This window comes from Ailuropoda melanoleuca, chromosome 4 (genome assembly GCF_002007445.2).
Source record: "Ailuropoda melanoleuca isolate Jingjing chromosome 4, ASM200744v2, whole genome shotgun sequence".
In the NCBI taxonomy this organism is placed as follows: Eukaryota; Metazoa; Chordata; class Mammalia; order Carnivora; family Ursidae; genus Ailuropoda; species Ailuropoda melanoleuca.
The window spans coordinates 64,910,081-64,919,438 of record NC_048221.1 but is presented as its reverse complement, the minus strand read 5'-3'; the positions used below and the strand labels follow the sequence as shown (position 1 = coordinate 64,919,438).

Below are 9,358 nucleotides of genomic sequence, written 5' to 3'. Positions count from 1 at the left end.
TAGATCCAAAGTTCCCAGGGTTCTAATTGTGTACTGTTATTGTGTGTATTTGTGTGTGACTGGGGGGGGCAGAGAGAGATAGTAACATACGTGTGTGTGTGTGTGTATATGAGTGTGCATGGATATTGTGTGTGTATGTATGTATATATATATACACACATATATCGTTGAGTTTTTTTATTTTATCTTCCAAAATTCTCCTGTATTTTTTGAATATGAAGACAATTATCATATGGTTTCTCTCATCTATGGAACATAAGAAGTAGGAAGATCGGTAGGAGAAGAAAGGGATAAAGAAAGGGGGGGTAATCAGAAGGCGGAATGAAGCATGAGAGACTATGGACTCTGAGAAACAAACTGAGGGCTTCAGAGGGGAGGGGGGTGGGGGAATGGGATAGACCGGTGAGGTATTAAGGAGGACACGTATTGCATGGTGCACTCGGTGTTATATGCAACTAATGAATCATGGAACTTTACATCAAAAACCAGGGATGTACTGTATGGTGACTAATGTAATACAATAGAAAAATATTATTATAAAAAAATGAAGAGGATTGGGGTAGTGGGTACATAAGCCATATATTTGCAACTCTCAACTATTCAGTTAATAGAGTTAAGAGTTTGGAATTGAGTGAAAAATGCCTTATGCACAGCTGAAATAGACACTGTATTAGTTATCTATAGCTGTTTAATACATTTCTCTTGCTTGAACAAGGACAACCATTTATTAGCTCATAGTCTCTGAGGGCCAGTGATTCAGGAGTACTGGCTCAGCTGCATTCTGGCTCAGGACCTTTACGAGGTTGTAGTTACCATGCCAGCCAGGGCTGCTATCATCTGAAGGTTTGACTGGGGCTGTGAGTTCTGCTTCCAAGAAGGCTCGAGGCTGACCAAGTCATGCTGGCTGTTGGTGGGGGCCTCAGTTCCCTGCCATGAGCATTCCCACAGGGCAGCTTGAGTGTCTTCATAACATGCCTGGCTTCCTTTGGAATGTGTGTCCTAAATACCCCTGTGGAAGCTACAATGCTGTTTGTGACTTAGCCTTAGGAGGCCCCTGTTGTTATTTCTGCAGGTTACGCATGGCTACTAGAAAGTGAGGATCGTCTGGAGAGGGTCGTCTTGGAGGCTGGCTGCTGTAGATGTTATAACATCCCTGGGTAAGTGGTGGCCCCTGCAGACCCAAATTGACTCTATTTAGGCCCTATTTTTGTGAACGTTGCTTCCCTGGACTACCCTCTGTGTGCCTGGGCCTATAGATGTTGCCTCTGCCTGGTTCAGCTACAGCTCCTCACTAATGCCCAAAGAAGTCCTTGGACTCAGGATTTTATAATAACCACAAAAAGAGTATTTGATCACCAAATCCAGAGAGCCAAAGGTCCGTGTGAATATGTATACATCCGATTCAGCATAAAGCACAAGTGTATGCACGGTATTGTCCTGATGTTAAGCACTGATACTTCTCATGGAAGAACTGGCCACAGACGCTGCCCTAGAGAGCTCTGGCGATGTGTCTGTCCTACTCCTGGTCCTCTTCATGGGTTGACCTTAACAGCTTCTGCATACTGCTCGATCTATTACATTTCTCAATTTTAATTCAGCCGACACAGCAGCTAGAAAGATTCTCTGTATTGTTAAGGATCATCTGTAAAGGACCGAGTCCTACTGGCAGAATCCCATGAGCTCCACGAACTGGGTTTCTAGTGCTCTAGATCCTTGTGTTCTCATTCGCTCACTCACTCATGCTCTCATTCATTCGATCGTGACCGTGTGTGCCCTATGTGTGGGCTGGTGTGGAGCCCTTTGCTCTCCTGTTGGCTATTGCACGATAGGTCAGATACTGCAGGGCTCCAGCTGGGCACTCCTTCATCAGGGGAGGCCCTGCTAATGGCTTCTGCAAAGCATCCTTCTACAAAGTGCCAGAGAAAGCTGCCACAGCACAGGGGGGACCAGATTTGAGAGACAGCTCTCACTGTAGGTGAACAAGGCTTTCTGGGCTCACTCTACCGAATGGACCCCTGGAAAGGTCCTTCTTACTACAGTGTGGCTCTCTTCTCTGTCATTTCTGTGTTCCAACATCCTAGTTACAGAGGCTCAAAGTCTTGTGGTCTTTGGGGGACTTAGTTCCTTTCCTGATTTTTTTTCTTTCTCTTTCCTGATTTTTTGATCTCTCCCACAAAGGAAAGCTCTCTGGTCTGCTCCAAGAGTATATTTATCCTTTGACACCTGTATATCTGGCCTCCCAATAGAGACAGGATTCAAATCAGCTCTTTTAAAAAGGGGAGTGCCTGGCTGAAGCAGGTAGCATGGCAGTAAAAGGAAGAGTCCACTGAAGGAGGTTGAGGAAAAAAAAGATGACACAAAGCAGAAGTGAATATTCAGAAAGAGTGAGCCACATGTCTTGGCTAAGAGCCCACATTAGTCCTGGTGTGTTCATCACGTAGCATTTGGGGCCAGGCACAGAAAGTCTGGTCTACTAGAGGGGATCCCCACTCATAAAGTTCTACGTGGGGTCTAGGGACAAAGACAGTGAGACTATGTGAAAATGGATGCTCTCTGCTCAGAAAAGTGACCTAGAGGGAGAGGGGAGGCTTCTAGAACTCAGGGGGTGATGGCAGCTTGCTCTTCCCTTCAGCTAACTGAGACCTACTGAGTCAGCTCCCAGCTCAGCTGCCAGTGGGAGGAAATGGGCCTCCGGGGCCGTGCGGACTTGTCATCCGTCAAGGTCGTCATCCTTGCAGTGGTAACGAGGGTCTGCTCGGATGTGGGCTCTAAGAAGTCACCATGAGTTGACAGGTCAATTGTGTAGGCTCTTCCTCTGAGGGGATGGTTTGGGGTGTGTGTGTGTGTGTATGAGGTGGTGGTGAACTGCTGGTCCAGAATCATTAGTTTCTTCCCCAGTTTGAACCTTATGAAATGTGAGAACATCTGGGTGCTGACCTCGCTCCTCTTCTCCCAATGGAAGGAGAATTTTCTAGGCCTCCCCTGTCCAGCGCCCAAGCCCCAGAACAGTTTTTTAGATATTCCAATTACCCGAAGAGAGCTCTTTCAAGGGGAAAACCAATTAACTATTTAATTAACAGGTGTAATTCCATGTTCGCAGTAGGCGCACGGGGAAGGGGAGTAGATGGCTTTATCAGCACAGGCCGCAGGTTTCCCTGCTACTGGGGGTCCCGCGCATCCCGTCTGTGCCAGGACACGTCTCCCCGTCACCGTGTCAGGCTTTCCAATCAGAGAACCTGGTGTGAACATAAAGGGCAGTTGGTTACCCAGCCACGTAAGATGGGGACAAGGAAACTTAACATTTTTTGGCTGTCTGTTCTGATCTGGGCAGCCAGGCGAACCCTCTTCACTGGAGCGTGTCCTCTGACTGCACCACACAGTCCGGGTCAACACTCCATCACTCACAAGCAGCTAGCTTGACTTAGGGGCTCGGTGAGAATCTTCTACTCTGGAGAGTGAGGTGAGGAATCATTCCCGTACCTGTGGGCATGAGTCTCACACACGGCCCCAAGCCACTTTGGGACTGTTCCTCTCCCTTCCCCCTACCTCATGCCCCCCGGCCCCCTCGCCATTGAAGATTCATTTGTTCTTCCTCCCAGCATTCCACAAGGACAGCCGCTTTGCAGAGCGCTTGCCTTTTGGTCCTACAGTGATGAGTGCCTTTTTGCCACTTGGATCTGACAGTCCTAACCTCTGTAACTTTGCACCCAAAGCCACAATGCGATCCCTGCTTTTCTTTCTTGTTTGTCTCTCTCAAGAAATATTCACTTGGAATCATTTGAAAGAGTACAGCTAGTGGGCAGAGCACCTGAAGGGAATTCTGGGAGTCTGGCTGGTTTGGGCTCAGCTGCTGCGATCTACCATGGGTGCCTACTTCTGCAGGTGCTTCTGGAAGCCACGCTGAGCAAAGGGCACCACATCTTCAGTAGTAGTCAAAGACAGGGATGTGAGCAATGCTAAAATCTTGATCAGGGCTGGGGGTGGAGAGAGGGACTGAGTTTCGGCTACTGTTTTATGGGATACGATCTCTTTTGCCTTTCCCTTCCTTCCCTTCTCTGTATGTATTTCTGTATATGGAAATGTATACATGCATATGTATGTGTGTATCTAAATCTGTGTAAATATGTGTGTATTTATACACATACACACAAGTGAATCAAAATGAAATAATTCAAGCTGTGCTTTCAAATTGACATCTTTAGAATTGCTTATTAAAACATTAAAACTGATTTTTAAAACTAAAGGAAAATGAAAAAAAAAATCCGTTTTAGAGGTACAGCAATGTCTCCAGAGTTTGGCAGAGCTGGGGTCAGGTGAAGCCCGGCCAGTCAGCACACCTGCCACCCTGCAGGATTAACCACGAGCTGGAGGTCCAGCATTGGGCACCAGGTGGAAGGCAAGCATGTGCGAAGATAGAGCAGCTCTAGAGGCAGAATTCCCTGGCAGGTGAGAGAGATCTGGGTTTGGGTCTGAGCTCTGTCACCAGGCGTGCCCGTGTGACCTCGGACACATCACATTCCCTCTGTGGGCCTCTGTTTCCCCCGTGTGAAATAAGCAGCCCCAAGTGAGCCGTGAGTTCCTTGCAGAACCAACACTCCTTGACTTACAATCATAGGGCAGTGGAAACTGAGGACTGTTGTCATGGGCCAAGTGTCATCCCAGTGGCCCAAGTATCACAGTGCCGTGGAGGGTGATCACGTGGTCTTGGCTCTACTCTGACATGCAGAGGTGAGGATGGCCATGATTTGGGGCTGGTACACTTGCCACACGGATTTTCCTCATCATTTCCAAATGAGACCCAGAGTGCATGAGGCTGGGGACAGCCCACCAGGGTCTCTGATTCCAGCTCCTTCACTGAACAGCTCTCTGATCTTGGGCACAGAACTGTTACATTTGCCCACTGGGGTTTCTCTAGCAGAATACGTCTTTTGCTAGACCAGAGTTTGGATTATGCCTGTGGCAGTGGCTGCCTCTCAATGTTGTTCACACTGAGACGGTGAGAGCATCTCACGGACTCTGGAGTGAACGAGGACGGCATAAGAATCCTGGCCCACGAGCAACAGTAGACCAGAACTCAGAGCCACAGTTTAATGGGCATTTTATTAATAACACATCTTAGTGAGTGTAAAGCAGTAAATTGATTTTCCAGAAAACACTTGACTTTAGTTTCTTGGAAGTGTTTTTATAGCTTCACAGCTATAAACATTTTTCTCTTAGATTGAAAGACTGAGTGGGTCCACTGAGCATTCTGTGTTTTGGAAGTGTTTCCTTTGGATGGCATTCAAAGCAGCAAAATCCTATTATACACCCCAATTTGGAAAGCCCCTGTTTGACTCTATTTGACCAAGGATTAACTTCACATTTGGATTAAATGAGCAGGCAACTTCTCTCATTGACGTATTTATAAAGATAATATTCAAGACTTCTAATTTATATGTTTTTCACCCAGGGCACTTTCTGTTTTTGTTTTTGTTTTTTTTTGAATCATGGTCAAGATATAAAGATGAATAAAAATATAAAACTTTTGCATATAATCTCATCCTTATAACTAAGCACTTATATTAGTAATTTTTTTTTATTTGCAAGTGACAACCCATCTCAAAGTAGTATATGAGGGAGAGAGAGAGAGAGAGAGAGAAAGAGAGGGAGAGAAAGAGAATCTGTTGGCTTAAAAGACAGTAAAGTTAAGTAAAATCTGGGAACAACACAGCTTCAGGCATGGCTAAATCCAGGGGCCATCGTCAGGGTGCCTTATCTTTTTCTCTTTAATGGGTTCTTTTCATGTAGTAGGCATATTAGCCACTGGTAGCTCAACCCTTATATTTGCACAGCAATCCACATGAGAAAAAATCATCTTCTCAGATATTTCTGTTCAGCTATGTCTTATGCTCCTCTCTGGATGGCTCACTGTGGCCGTGAGCATGAGATCATCTGATTGATCAGGCCTGGGTGACATGACCTCATTCATTCTACAGCTCATGTGTTCTGTCTTTGTATCACTGTTGCCTCATTTCTAAACATAGAAGAATATTCTCTGGTTGTTGCAAAGGCTGTCATGTAGGTCCATTGTTTGGTGATTGCTTTCCATCATGTGCTTGCTTTTTCTGGGGCTACAGCATTGCACTGCAGTTGCAGGCGGGCACGGACACGGGTGGTGTCAATAACATGCTGGCCGGGCATCAACTCAGGCAGTCCCTGAATCTGGTCCTCACCCCTTCTCCTCTCAGGATTTCCAGAGAGCGTTCTCCTTTCCTGAGATTTTTAGTGCCTACGATTAATTGCATCCAGAGCCCAAAGTAGAAAATTAGGTTGAAATGAAAAGCTTGGAATTTATTCTTGACAAATCACAAAGGCTTGCAGTGTGTCTATCATTGGTCAAAACCCAGGGCTGGTGCATTCAAACGAAGCACGGTGGTCATTTGCGTTATTTGACTTTCACTCAACATGGTGCTGTTTCAATGAATGGTTTGTCCAATACCATGGCTGTGGTAGAAGTGATTGTTTTTCCTCTCCAGAGACGAGGGTGTGGAATCACTAGGGACACCTCCCTTGCCAGGAAAGCCCCTTGAGAAGTGAAACAAGTCACGATTTTCTCAGGCTATGCTGAGAGCTCAGTGAATTGGTAATAATTAAAATTCCCCTTTTTGTGAGATTTTCCTTCAAGACCCGGAAACAAATGACTGGGGGAAATGAATAACATGACACCTTAAGTACTGAAAGACCTGAAACGGTTCCATCTGCGTCGTCTTACTTGGGGAGGCAGAGAGATGGGCTTGCGCTGGGTTTGTAGGTGGAGAAGCTGAGATGTCACCTGCGCCACTTGTCCAGCGTCACGTGCTAGTTGGGGCCCAGTTGAAACCCTGACTCCTTCTCTGGGTCTCACAAGCTCAGACACGGTGGCAGACAGCTTTGGTTGTACATTCCGGATGACTGATTTTCATATCCCCCTGAGGAAACCAGACCTCCTGTAGTCAACAGAACTTGATACCACACATCTTAAAACTTAAAAACTCACCTGACCAAAAAGACCTTGTGGTTCTACTCGCTTGAACAGGCCTCATAACCTCCTACAGATCTTCCATGTCACACTCTGAATAAATAATCACTCCCCCTGTTATCAAATGTCCTTTGACCTCTTTTCAAGAACACATGACCAGTTTTCCCTTCCAAACAGCTCTTTGAAGTTTGTTTACATGTGAGTGCAAGGCCTTCCCTCCCCTGTGGCTCACAGAGCAATTACTGGAAGGTCGGTGGGAGGTGGTTCTTGGCTTCGGGTACACATGAGTGCGCATCTATGAGTAGGTTGGTGTTTAATGTTCAGGAACTGGAGCCCTTTGTCAGAAGAAATGTGCAGGTCACCTCAAAATATAGAAAGAAAATGCGAAGCTACTCTGGTTGCAGTCAGGGAGGGAAGGCAAGAGCCTGTGCCCCTGGGCATCCCTGAGGCACATCAAGGAACCCTCGGGTTCCTCTGAGCCCAGTTTGAGAACTGCTGGACTGGAGGCTCTGTAAGAAGTTCTGGTTGTAAGAGTCTGTGAGGGCTATGGTGGGGGGTTGCTGGCAAAGACCTGCCCCTCACCAGGGCCCTCCCAGGAATAGACATTGGCCCCACATGCTGGCAGATTCCTTTCCCCTCTTTGGTTCCTACCCACCAGGTAAGATGGTAGGTTTTAGGGTAAACAGAAGGTTATGACTTGACCTGTTTCCTCAGAGAACTTATCACTAAGCTTTCATAGTAAGTGTTCCATACATGTTCGATGAATAGATGAGAGAACCTCTTTTGAGGTATACAGAAAGTCCCATCCTCAGTAAGAGAACATTTGGCATTGCCCCCAGACCATACTTCCATATATATGGATGCAATTGAAAACCTGGATATACTCCATTTTCTTTCTTACATTAAAAAAAAATGCCAGTAGTAACCCACTAAAGTGTTTTCGTAACCCATTAATGGGGTCCTGCTCCGGGGAATGCTGATGAGGATATGCTCACTGGTCAGCCTCCTGAACTCACACTGGGTTTCCTTTGAGCGTCTCCTGCTACATCAAGGGTCAGCAAACTGCAGCCCCCAGGCCAAGTGCCACCTATATTTGTATATTTTTATATGGCCCAAGGGTACTGGGCGAGCACCGCAAACTCAGGCTGGTGTGTGCCCCTCAACCCTGTTCCCCACTCTGTTCCCAACGCCTGCTGGGCTCTGTGCTTTGGGCTCCCAGTCTGGGAGCTGGAGCCTCGGTAACCTCACTTCTGGCCACCTGAGGGCAGACTGTTGGGCTCTCCAGAAGGAGAGGGTCTGGGTGTCATCTGGCAAAGAGAATTGACAGTGGGGGCTCAATCCCCTTGAACTTCCCCATTGCACTGATCTGGCCTACAGGTTGTTCTTCCTGAGATTGTCTCCAACAGATGCACCAGGGCCCAAAATGTGCCTACCACCCAGGACAAATATTTGCTTCTTGGCCCACAGTGTCTGAAAGATTTACTATCGGGTAATTTATAGGAAAAGTTTGCCCAAAACAGTGCTCTGTGGTGATGGGCTGTGCATGACATAATTCTTAATTTTTAAAAAGATTTTATTTATTTATTTTAGAGAGAGAGAGAGCAAGCAGGGGTGGGGCAAAGAGAGAGGGAGAGGGAGAGAAGAAGACTCCCCACTGAGCACAGAGCCCGACACGGGACTCAATCCCACGACCCTGAGATCACAACCCAAGCCAAAATCAAGAGTTGGACACTCAACTGAGATACCCACCCAGGCGCCCCCCCCAAGACTCATCCACTTTTAATAACAATAAACAGTAGTATTAGCTATCACTTACTGCGGCTCAGAAAGGTTAAGTAACTTGCCCAAGGTCACACAGCTAGTAAGTGGCAGACTGACATTTTGCAGTGATGGTTTGGCATTCAGAAGAGAAGAAACCACAGAGCTGACTCCCTGCCATAGCCATGCTGCCAGTGAGTTGGCACTCCAGCTTCAGCTTCTCCAGGGACCACACTTGCCCCAGAACCACAGGGCAGCTGTCTAAGATCTCTCCTCGGGAGCCTGCTTCGGGGTGCCTGCCAATGCTTCCTTTTAATTATCATGGTCCCACGTTGGGACACTGTGGCCAGAAGCTTCTATCTGTCCAGCATTTTCTTTCCTATGTGGCCTCCCAGTTTTAGCGGTTCCTTTGTGACTTGGCTAATTCCCTCCGGAAACTTGGGTTTCCTCTTCAACTCAGGGAGGAGAGCACTGTTTTTAAGTGGTGCTTTTGCTCAAGTCCTGGTGCGCCAGAGTTGACAAGCCCCCTGCCTCTTGTCCGCCCCGACTCATCCTCCCAGAGCGGACACATCTCCTTACTGTGCATCATCCAGGAATGCGCTC

At 47.1% G+C, this 9,358-nt stretch overlaps 1 long non-coding RNA gene across 1 annotated transcript; it reads right to left on the bottom strand.

Annotated features, from left to right (window-relative positions):
* Positions 1–6,308: 6,308 nt before the first annotated feature.
* Positions 6,309–9,138, bottom strand: LOC117801946. Its single transcript, XR_004624823.1, has 2 exons — positions 8,814–9,138; positions 6,309–6,947 (listed from the first exon to the last, which is right to left on the bottom strand). It is a non-coding gene; the product is annotated as an uncharacterized LOC117801946 (long non-coding RNA).
* Between the last annotated feature and the right edge of the window lie 220 nt (positions 9,139–9,358).